We start from the raw sequence: 12463 nt of genomic DNA on the forward strand, positions 1-12463 counted from the left end.
GACAGCGTCCATGGAGAGCAAGAGCAAGCTAACGTTTCAAATCTTGGAATGTTAGTTTGCTGTCTGACCCACTGTGATCTCCAGTATTTGTTGTTTTCGGTATATATTCCAGCATCTGAAGTAATTTGTGCCTACAAAATCCTGTACAGCTCCAACATAGCTTCCCTGCTCTTATTTATGCTGTGACTGATAAAGGCAAATCCTCCATATGCCTCCACTGCCCGATAACCCGATACCTGCCTTCAGGTATCTGTTGGGCTTTTGCCCGAAACGTCGATTTCGAAGCTACTTGGATGCTGCCTGAACTGCTGTGCTCTTCCAGCACCACTAATCCAGATTCAGGTATCTGTTGGCAAAGCCCTTCTACACCTTTGAGCTTCCTAGTGTCCTGCCACTTGTGAAGTGCTCGCTTGGCTTGTTACTTCCAATGAGCATTGCCTCATAGTTATCAGGATTAAATTCCATTTGTCCAACCAGTTGAAATTTCTACAAACGTTTGCTCATAGCCAAACTTTTACAGTTCGAAGTTTAAGAATAGCTGCTTACTACTGAATCGTTTCCATGTTGTATTGGCCAAGGCTGGGGGCACAAACAACTCATTGTTTTGTTGAGGCAGATTGTTGGATGGCTCTTGTGTCGGGTTTCTGGTGCAGATAGGGAGACCGATTCTTACCTCTGGGGAAACCATTGTCAAGGAATTTCTGTTTACAGTTGGAGATAAGTCTCTTGTGATGCTGCTTGAGATAAATACCGTCTGGTTTCAATACTTATTGAAGCCACAAAGGTAATCATTTGGTTCTGGGAACCATTTTATAAGATCCCCTGTGTATATTTTAAAGCCAAATTAACTTTTTATTTACAAAATATATGATTGCACGTTCATGATCGTGCATTTCATATTCACAGTTTAGCAGACTGGGCTTGTTTTCACTGCAGTTTAGAAACATGAGTGGTGACATGGTTAAAATGTATAAAATCCTGAAGGATCGTGTTAAGAAGGTGAATACAGAAAGGATGTCTCCCCATGTGGGTGAGTCCAGAGTTAGGGGACACTATTTAAAAATGAGTGTTCATACGTTTAGCAAAATTATGGAAACACTGAAAGGGTATGTTGGCTAAATTCAGACTGATTTCAGTACGGGTAACTGAGTAAATATGTTTTAATTCAGAAAGTAAACAACAAAATCAGGAAGAGTGGAGGTCCATCTAGTTTTTGGGGTCCACGGTTACATACAAACAGGAACAAAACGTCTGATGAAACGTTAAGACTTTGTACTATAGCCCCTAGTCACAGGGGAGGCGGAACCTTTTCGGAGTGTTGTGTAACTTTGGAACACTCTGCCTCAGAAGACGATGGAGGCAGGGTCATTGAACATAGTTAGGTGGGAGACAGATTCTCCTTAGGCAGGAGAATTAAAGTCATCAGGGCTTGTTGGGATTGGAAACGCAAGCAGATCAGCTATGATCTTATGGAATGCTGACACAGGTCTGAGGGACCGAATGGTCTCCACTACTCCCGATTTATATGTGACTACAGCAATTCCGTGGCTGCTCTGGACATTAATTTGTTCCAGGTTCCCTGGCCCAAAAACCCTTTTTATATTCTTAGATTCTGAAAATATAAACAATCTCAGTTTTTAAATCATTTCATGGGAGTGTTCTACGCTTTTATCACCCTATTTGTGAGTGTTTCTTAAATTCTGTCTGGAATGATCTGGCTCTGGTTTTAAGGTTATTATCCACTTGTCCTAGACCATTAACCATCTACATTCCAGGATACAGAGGCCCAATCTTAACTCTTACAGCCTTGGTAACGTTCTGTTGAATCTATGCTGTGTGTTTTCAGGAGCTTGTTTGTCCCTTCCATGGTGCAGTGCCCAGGACTGTAATGTACACGGTGTTTTATGGGAACTAACCAGGTATGTAGCTGAATCAAAACTACCTCCCTCTGTGACTCAGGGGCTACAGTACAAAGTCTTAACATTTCCTTTGTCTTTTTTATTCTTGATTACTACTGTTTCCATTTATCTGTGGACTCCTAAATCTCAACGGACGTCCACCCTTCCTAGATTTTGTTATTGCCTTACCTGGACTGAAATAGATGACCTCCATTACCTACACCGAAATCCAGCTGTTGCAGTTTAGCTGATACTTCATCAATGTCTCCATAATTTTGTGCTCTGGTTTGTACGCTATTGCCTACGCAGTGTTCAAAGTGACTTCCACAATTCCCTGTCTGAACACTGTCTGCACTTAATCAAATGCAGGTGTAGATTGTCACCTGCTGTCAAAATTTATCCTTTTTAGCCCCAATTTGTTCTGTAGGCTATCTTGCCATTGGATAGCTAAGAATGTTATAAATTAGATTAGATTCCCTACAGTGTGGAAACAGCCCCTTCAGCCTCACAAGTCCACGTCGACCCTCTGAAGAGTAACCCACCCCAGGCCCATTCCCCTACCTTTACCCCTGACTAATGTACCTAACAGGAGAACAGGACCTAACACTATAAGCAATTTAGCATAGCCAATTCAGCTAATGTAATCTTTGGATTGTGGGAGGAAACCCACACAGACACGGGGAGAACGTGCAAACTCCACACAGACAGTCACCCGAGGCAGGAATCGAACCCGGGTCCCTGGTGCTGTGAGGCAGTAGGGCTAACCACTGAGCCACCGTGCTGCCCCTTTATCTGTGGACCCTTAAATCAGTTTGCAAATGTCAGTTTGTAACCTAACTTGCAGAAATAGAACAAGGGATTGCCTTGAAACATGGAGGAGGTAGGTTTAATTGAGACATTTGAGAGAGTATTGAATTTTTTTTGGATTGTAATGGTATATGAGGAATATGGGAAAAGAAAGAAAATTGACACAGGATAATAGAGCCAGACTAAATAAGGCCAGTGCAAGCACAATGGGCCAAATGGCCTACTTTTGCACTGGAATGATTTTGTGACTTTAGTAAAATGTTTTTCCCTTTACAGGGGGAAAGGATTGTGTGTTCCTGTTGTAGCATTTCCCTTTAAGATCTGTTTCAATTTGCATGGATTATCAGTCTAGTCCCTGTAATAAACTATTGCATTCAAATTCATATTGGTTCCCAGCTTCATATTAATCTTCCATAGATTAGGTTCAATTGCATAATTCTGTCAATGTCAAGCATTGCTATTTTAAAATTCAGAAATTTATATTCTGTGAAACCTGGATAACTCAAAATGAGCATATTGGGAATAGTTTGTGAGATGTCTTCTGTGAGAAGAAATTACAATCGTAGGAAAGAGGAGCTGCAGTAGGCCATTCAGCCCATTGAGCCATTGCTGTCAACAAGATTTTGATGGATATTCAAGTTTCAAATTCCACATTCCCATCTGTCCCGAATAACGTCTGATTCCCTTGTCCAGCAAAACTGTATATACCTAAATCCTGAGGTTACAGTAAGAGCACTTACCAGGGCATGTACAACACAGGGTTAATTGCAGAGTAAGGCTAATAATAGGTATTTTTAATCAACCTATCCATTGATGTTATTACACCCATTTGGACCAGATGGGACCTGAACCCAGGCCTGCTAGCTCAGAGATAGGGATACTACCGCAGTACCCCAAGAGTCTAGTCAGTACTTTGTTATTTCAGGCTGGAGGGATGTCGGAGCTAGAAAGTCTGTATTAGTACATTAGAAACCTCACAGTTCTGTTGTTTTTGAAGCTAAAGTTCTTCGCAGCCGTTTGAAGTTGCTGCTGCAATGTGGGAAGCACAGCATTTACCTTGCACACAGCCACCCTTCCAAACAACAATGAGATTCGGCAGGAGATCGTTTGTAGGTGTACATTCAGGTATGCATGTTGACAGAAACGGAGACAAAATCCCCTTTGAAATACTGCCGGGGGATCAATTGTGTTCAACTGTCTAATAAAAAGGCAAACTTGGAAATTTATTCATAACTTCACTGACGAAAGGATAGAGTAAATAGAAGGAGATGGTTAGGGAGTCACAAGGAGGATAAGGCAAAACATAAGATCCAGAACAAAGGAAAGGAGAACAGTCTTCACATAATACTTGGAGGTTGATTGCAAGATTGTGGTTGAGAAACAGACCATCAACATCCAAGATTAGATTTGACAGCGCAAATGTAAGGGCAGATAAATATGATTAGTATTATTTGATTGTGAGAGGGGGAAGGGTTAACGAGTACTCAGTGGGACAAATGACCAGTTTCTCAACTGTTACTGTTCAGCGTTTTTCTATTTAATTCTTGGTGTAGTTTTGAATCCCATGAGTGTTGTAACTTCAGTGGGGTAGAGCTAACACCAACACCAAGCCATGGCCTGGCGTTGATTTGAAAGCTGTTTTTGAGGTTTTACTGGCTGGACACAGGTGAGGGAGAGTAAACATTGGACCATAAGCCTTGCCCACAATGACACTGAACAGGACTTGTCTATTCCCATTCATGTCCCATCACCCCCTGCTGTACCTCTGCTGTCTTGTGGTGCTGTGAGCATGTCCTGGGTTCAAGTCCCACATCAGACTTGATTATGTGGGTTCAAGTCTCACATAATCACAGAAGGTGGTTCATGACATGGATAAATAAATTCACCATCAATCCAGAAACCTTCCTGTAGCAGGTGGTTTGACCTGAAACGTAAACTCTGATTTCTCTCCACAAATGCTGCCAGACCTGCTGAGCTTCTCCAGCAGTTTCTGTTTTTGAATCTGCCTCACTAACTTTCAACAAAGAGGGTCTGTATGGTGTGTCAGTACTTACAGGGGTCGCAGGGGGAGTGTGTCAGTATTTACAGAGAGTGACCCCGGGGAGTGGAGGTGGTGGGGGGTGGGGGGGGGGGGGGGAGGACAGAGTGTGTTGGTATTTACTGGGGGTCCCTGGGGGGAGTGTGTCAGTATTTACGGGGGGTCCCGGAGGGTGTCAGTATTTCCAGGGGTGTCTCTGGGGGAGTGTGTCGGTATTTACTGGGAGTGCCAAGTAGAGGGGGTGGGGGGAGCATGTCTTTAATTACTTAGTCTCCCTCACCCCATCAGTAATTACAGAATGTCCCAGGGGAGTAGGGGAGCACATCGGTATTTACCTTCCAAATGTTCGCTTGAAACCATATTTATGTTAAGTGTGGTGCTGGAAAAGCATAGCAGGTCAGGCAGCATCTGAGGAGCAGGAGGGTTAAAGTTTCGGGCTAAAGCCCTTCATCAGGAATGTTGGGGGGGGGGGGGTTTGCCCAAGGGGGCTGAGAGATAAATGGAAGGGGGTGGGCTGGCAGGGAAGGTAACTGGGTAGGCGATAGGTGGATGCAGAGGTTTGGGATGATAGTGATAGGTCAGAGAGGAGGGTGGAGTGAATAAGTGTGAAGGACGATGGACAGGTAGGACAGTTCAAAAGGATGGTGTGAAGTTAGATTTGGGACAAGGTGGGGGAAGGGGAGATGAGGAAACTGGTGAAATCGATGTTGATGCTGTGTGGGCGGGGGTTCCCAAGGTGGAAGGTGAGGTGTTCTTCCTCCAGGCGTCGGGTGGCTTGGATTTGGTGATGGAGGAGGCTCAGGATTATATGTCCTTGGTGGAGTGGGAGGGAGAGTTGAAGTGGTCGGCCACAGGGTGGTGGCGTTGTTTGGTGCATCTGTTCCCTGAAACATTCCGCGAGTTGGCGTCCTGTCTCCCAAATGTAGAGACTACATGGAGAGCAACAAATACAGTAGAAAATATGTGGTGGTGCAGGAAAATCTCTAATCTCTGACAGATATGGAAAAATCCTTTGGGGCCTTGGACAGAGGTGTGGGCGGAGATTTTGCACCTCCTGCAGTGGCAGGGAGACGTTACCAGGAGGGGAGGGTGGGTGGGTGGGTGGGGAATGTGATCTGGATTAGTGGTGCTGGAAGAGCACAGCAGTTCAGGCAGCATCTGAGGAGCAGCGAAATCAACGTTTCGGGCAAAAGCCCTTCATCAGGAATAAAAAATGTGACCCTAACGAGAGAGTCGTGGAGGGGATGGTCTCTACGGAATGATGAAAAGGGTGGGAAGGCAGATATATCTCTGCTGGTGGGGTCTGTTTGTAGGTGGTGGAAATGTTGGAAGATAATGCAATGTATCCGGAGGTTGGTAGGGTGGAAGGTGAGGCCCAGGGGGGCTCTGTCCTTGTTGCGATTGGAGAGTTGGGGTTCAAGGACAGAGGTGTGGGGAGTGGAGGAGATGTGCTGGAGGGCATTGTTGATCATGTGGGAGAGGAAATTGCGGTCTTTGAAGTAGGAGGCCATCTGGGATATCCTGGAGTAGAATTGCTCCACCTGGGAGCAGTTATGGTGGAGGTGGAGGAATTAGGAGTAAGGGATAGTGTTTTTACAGTGGGGGGTGTGGTGGGAGGAGGAGGTGGAGTCTGAGGGAGTCATGTTGCCCTATCTTTGCTCTCTTTTCCAATTAGTCATTAAAGGATCTGAGAATCTGTACTGGGAATATCCCTGACCTGTATATTCACCCCAGCCATTGTAAATGCTGGGTAGACAGGCAGGAGATTGGACGAACACAGCGAGCCAGGCAGCATCAAGAGGTGGAGAAGTCAACATTTCAGGTGTAGCCCTTCTCCAGGATTGGGGGGTGGGTGTAGGGGGAGCTGCAGATAAAGGGGTTGGGGGAGGGTTTTGGATGGGGAGGGGCTGGGCTATTGAGGTAGTAAGAGGTGAACACGAGGCAAAGTGAGGACCGCAGATGCTGGAGATGAGAGTCTAAACTAGATTGTTGCTGGAAAAGCACAGCAGGTCAGGCAGCATCTGAGCAGCAGGAGAATTGACATTTCAGGCAAAAGCCCTTCATCAGGATTGTAACACAGACGTGAACACAGGTAGAGGATTCGGCCTGGTTGGTCAATGGGAGAAATAAATCAGGTTGGTAGCCGGATGGATGGGTTGGTCAGAGGAATGGAAGGGAGGTGGAGGGGATGGGAAGGAAGGTTATTTGAAATTGGAGAACTCAAAGTTGAGTCTTCCGGACTGTAGGACTCAGGCAGAGGGTACGACCTGGTACGGCCAATAAATACTGAGCCAAAAATGAGCATACAGTTGCACAAGCCCCCACAACCCTAACTCAGATCCAGCAGCCCTGAGCATCCCAAACCAGAATTTTGATCTAACCTCACTGTCTGGGACTGTTTGGAGTGGGGTATGATGATCTGAAACTGAGGTAAAAAGTCCCCATTGTGCCAGTCACACAGTCACACAGTACGCAGCTCAGTGACTGAGGGAGTGTGATCGCCACCTGCTGCTCTTTGTCTGAAACTGCACATCACCCACCAGGAACGATGAAATTAATCAAAAAGCAAATGATCAAATTCTGACAAAACAGGGAATGTGAGAAATACAGCAGGTCAGGCAGCCAAAGGAGGCAAGTAATTAATAACTTGAAAGGTCATGTTGCAGAAAAGCTGACAAAGTGGATCAAAATAAAATTTTCTTAACCATCATTTTTTTAAAAAACTGAAATTTAGCCAGACCTAAATGGTTCAGATTACCCATTCTGCTGGTAACCTTGGATAGTCTGACATTGACCCCTGACTTTAAAAAGACCCAGTGATGCTGACACACTTCCACAGCGAGACAGCACTCCGCGGCTCAGCCACCAAAGAAGTATTCTTGGTCATTCATGTTTGTTTCTCAAAAGGTTTCCCAGGTCATAGGGGAACAGTCAGGAAAGGGATTTGATGTTACAGATCTGTCTGTCACATTATGTGAAAGTTACACGTTAACCTTTTGTAAAATGCTTAGAGGGTGGCACGACCACCTCTATGTCAGATGATCGTGAGCTTAGTCCAGAGAATTGACTTTTAAATCCCAGCTGATGATCCCACTGCAGTGCTCAGGGAATGTCGCACCTTCAGAAGGTCATTACTGACGGAGTGCCGCACTGTCGGAGGGTCAGTGCTGAGGGAGTGCAGCACTGTCAGAGGGTCAGTACTGAGGGAGTGCCGCACTGTCGGAGGGTCTGTACTGAGGGAATGCCGCACTGTCGGAAGGTCAATGCTGAGGGAGTGGGCACTGTCGGAGGGTCAGTACTGAGGGAGTGCTGCACTGTCGGAGGGTCAGTGCTGGGGGAGTGCCACACTGTCGGAGGGTCAGTTTTAAGGAATGCTACACTGTCGGAGGGTCAATGCTGAGGGAGTGCCGCACTGTCAGAGGGTCAGTCCTGAGGGAGTGCTGCACTGTCGGAGGGTCAGTGCTGGGGGAGTGCCACACTGTCGGAGGGTCAGTTTTAAGGAATGCCACACTGTCGGAGGGTCAATGCTGAGGGAGTGCCGCACTGTCAGAGGGTCAGTCCTGAGGGAGTGCCACACTGTTGAGGGGTCAGTAGTGAAGGAGTGCTGCACTGTCAGGGTCTTGTCTTTCAGATAAAATGTTTAATTTAGGCTCCTTCTAATCTTCCTTGTAGACATAAAAGATCCCATGGTACCTTAGTCGGGTGATGGTGTAGTGGTGATATCAGTGGACTTGTAATCCCCCGACCTGAAGACGTGAGTTTGAATCCCACCATTGAGATAGTGAAATTTGAATTCAGTAAAAATTGGGAATAAAAGACTAATCTGCTGATGAACTCATAGCAATTTTTGTAAATTCCCATCTGGTTCACTAACATCCTTACAGGAAAGAAACTTTCATCCTTACCTGGTCAGGCCTACATGTGACTCCAGACCAACAGCACTGCCCTCTGGGTAGTTCAGGGTGGGCAATAAATGCTGGTCTTGCTCATGTCCCTCAAAACCTGTAAATGAAAAACTATTTTTTAAAATCAACTGTGGGACTTGTCTTTAGCTAATTTTCTAACTCTCAACATCAAATGTGCAAATCCATCAGGGACGTGAATTAGATATCACTGGTATCTTTGGATTTTACAGTTGTCTACACAAGAAAATGTGTGTGTGAATGTCACTATTAATTTTGATGCTTTCTATAACAAAACAAAGAACTGGAGATCTGAAACAAACAAAAACTGAAATTGCAGGAGAAACTCAGCAGGTCAAGCAGCATCATGGACAGAAAAAGAGAGTTAACATTTTGAGTCCAGTGACTCTGACATCACTATTTCCCTCTCCACAGATGCCACAAACCTGCTGGGTTTCTCCAGCATTTTCTGTTTTTGTTTGTTTCAGAAGGCAGTTAAGATTTATTGCTGTGTGTGAAGTCACTGCTAGTCCAAGCTACACAAAAAAGGGGTAGATTTCCCTCCCTAAAGGAAATTAGTGAACTCGTGTGGTACTTAGAACAATCCAACATCATTATTTCCACCAGATCAGCATTTTTATTGACATAGAGTCATAGAGATGTACAGCATGATAACGGACCCTTCGGTCCAACCCAATCTAGTCCCACCTGCCAGCACCCGGCCCATATCCCTCCAAACCCTTCCTATTCATATACTCAACCAAATGCCTCTTAAATGTTGCAATTGTACCAGCTTCCACCACATCTTCTGGCAGCTCATTCCATACACGTACCACTCTCTGCGTGAAAAAGTTGCCCCTTAGGTTTAGGGTGAGAGGGAAAACCTATGCCCTCTAGTTCTGGACTCCCCAACCCCAGAGAAAAGACTTTGTCTATTTATCCTATCCAAGCCCCTCATAATTTTGTAAACCTCTATAATGTCTGCCCTCAGCCCCCTACACTCCAGGGAAAACAGCCCCAGCCTGTTCAGCCTCTTCCTGTAGCTCAGATCCTCCAACCCTGGCATCTTCCTTGGAAATCTTTTCTGAACCCTTTCAAGTTTCACAACATCCTTCCGATAGGAAGGAGACCAGAATTGCATGCGATATTCCAACAGTGGCCTAACCAATGTCCTGTACAGCCACAACATGACCTCACAACTCCTGTACTCAGTACTCTGACCAATAAAGGAAAGCATACCAAACGCCTTCTTCACTATCCTATCTACCTGCGCTCCACTTTCAAGGAGCTATGAACCTGCACTCCAAGGTCTCTTTGTTCAGCAACACTCCCTAGGACCTTACCATTAAGTGTATAAGTCCTGCTAAGATTTGCTTTCCCAAAATGCAGCACCTCGCATTTATCTGAATTAAACTCCATCTGCCACTTCTCGGCCCATTGGCCCATTTTTTAACATCACAATTCAAATATTTGGACAGTAGTGGTGGGATTTGCTTTCTGGATTTTTGGCTCAGTTCTCTGGGTTATTTTCCATAAAATACCTTTGCAGTAGTGTTTATGGTGCTTTACAAATTGTAATTATTTGTCTTCTTCTGATTTAACAGCAGGTGGGGCTATTGAGCCACTAGTTGCCAAATCAAATGAAAGCTGTTTTTATTCTGTATATTCTTTGTGAAAGTTTTAATTACATTTGCCAGTCCACCTTCTCCCAACCCTTCAATGCTGTCTGAGAGGAAATAATGTGGAGATGCTGGTGTTGGACTGGGGTGGACAAAGTTAAAAATCACACAACACCAGGTTATAGTCCAACAGGTTTGGAAGCACTAGCTTTCAGAGCGCTGCTCCTTTGTCAGGTAACTAGTAGAAATGACAGTCAGTAAAATTTGTTGGGCTGGATTTTCACCCCATCAAATCCCTTCTTGATGAACTTGACACAATCCAGGACAAAGCAGCCAGTTTGATTGACACCACATCCACAAAACTCCACTCCCTCCACCACCGATGCTCAGTAGCAGCAGTGTGTACTATCTACACGTTGCACTGCAGAAATTCACCAAATATCCTCATACAGCATCTTCCAATACCATGGCCACTTGCATCTAGAAAGACAAGGGCAGCAGATATATGGGAATACCACCCCCTTCAAGTTCCCCTCCAAGCCACTCACCATCCTGACTTGGAAGTATGTTCCCGTTCTTTCAATGTCGCTGGGACAAAATCCTGGCAGTCCCTCCTTTGAAGCATGCTTATCTACCTGCAGCACATAGACTGTAGCGGTTCAAGAAGGCAGCTCACCCCCACCTTCTCAAGGACAATAAATGCTGGCCCAGGTAAATGCCCTCATCTTGTGAATAATAAAACAATTATGATTTTTAAAATGATTCTTTCATAGGATGAGAGTGTGTTGTTTATTGCCTATCTCTATTTGCCCATGAGGAGGCAGTGGTGAGCTGCTGCAGTCTCTGTGATTACACAAATTCTCAGTGTATTCACATGCTCACACTTGGACTCTGGCACTTGAATCTCATGTACTCACTTTCACACGCACATGGACTCTCATACATCTTCTCACACCCACACCCCTGTGCGCGCGCACACATACATGCACTCAAGTACTCACACACATTCACCAACTCTCACATTAATGCACATTGAAATGCAAATCCATAATGAATGTGTAGTGATTTTAACACGGTCAGCAAAGTGGACCTCATAGAATCTGGGTTCCGTGTTAGGGCTGTTAATCAGGGAGCCCTGGCTGACAGATGGAAACAGGAGTGTCAAGGGCTTTGCTCACTCTAAGAGCTGGCTCTGGGGCAGCTGGATCAGTGTCAATAAAAATAAAGGGGGACTTAGTGATGGGATACCAGCCTCTGTGCAGTTATTTCAGAATGCGGAGAAGGTAAAAAGGTTTGGTACAGAGTAGATGTTCAGATGAAAAGAAGAAATAGACACAAGGGTGAAATGGTTTGAAGTTGTTGAACTCACTGTTGACTCCATCAGGTTATGAAGTGACTAATAGGAAAATTAGTTACTAACAGTACCCCTCTGTTTGCCTTCTGTTCTATGACACTCCAATTGTCCTCACCCCCTAACTTTCCCTGACCCACCATTCCCATTCATTTATTGCCTCACCATCCTTTTCAATGGCATAAACCTGACATTTTTCCAACTAAAACAGAAATTGCTGGAGAAACTCAGCAGGTCTGACAGCACTTGTGCAGAGAGAAAGCATAATTAACATTTTGACCCAGTGATCTTTCTTCAGACGGTGGTCTGTCTGCTGAAAATGTTCAGGGGGGAGTTGGGGACGGTAAAGGAGTAATCAATAGGTGAATATGGAGCCCAGGGAGAGAGAAAGACAGTGAGGCAGACAAAGGGATAGATGACAGAGAGCGAGGGAGAGCGAGGTGCTGCTAATAGATACCATAAATACGTGAAGGAGAGTCACATTAGGATTGTGTAAATTGCAATGTCAAGTTGAGAGTCTATATCATTGCAATAATTGTCCTGGAATCTCTGGGAATGAAAGACTGGGTCCCAGGGCATTGCTGTTGGAAACAGCCGTGTGAGAAAACAATATGAGCACCATCAACCATGACATACAGTTTCTTTATGTGCTCCATAATCAGACTGAAATCTGTGCTGTTCAGGTCACATTCAAGTAACCAAGAACATTTATTTGCATAACATAAAATCGACTTTGATCATTGCAAGTGGGTAACAAAGCATCCTTGAATCGTTTCTCATTTTTCTGTCCATTAGGGAATAGTCTCTGACATATTTAAGTGGTGGTAACGTGTCAGTTTAATTAATTC

The sequence above is a fragment of the Chiloscyllium punctatum genome, chromosome 45, assembly GCF_047496795.1.
Source record: "Chiloscyllium punctatum isolate Juve2018m chromosome 45, sChiPun1.3, whole genome shotgun sequence".
Taxonomy (NCBI): Eukaryota; Metazoa; Chordata; class Chondrichthyes; order Orectolobiformes; family Hemiscylliidae; genus Chiloscyllium; species Chiloscyllium punctatum.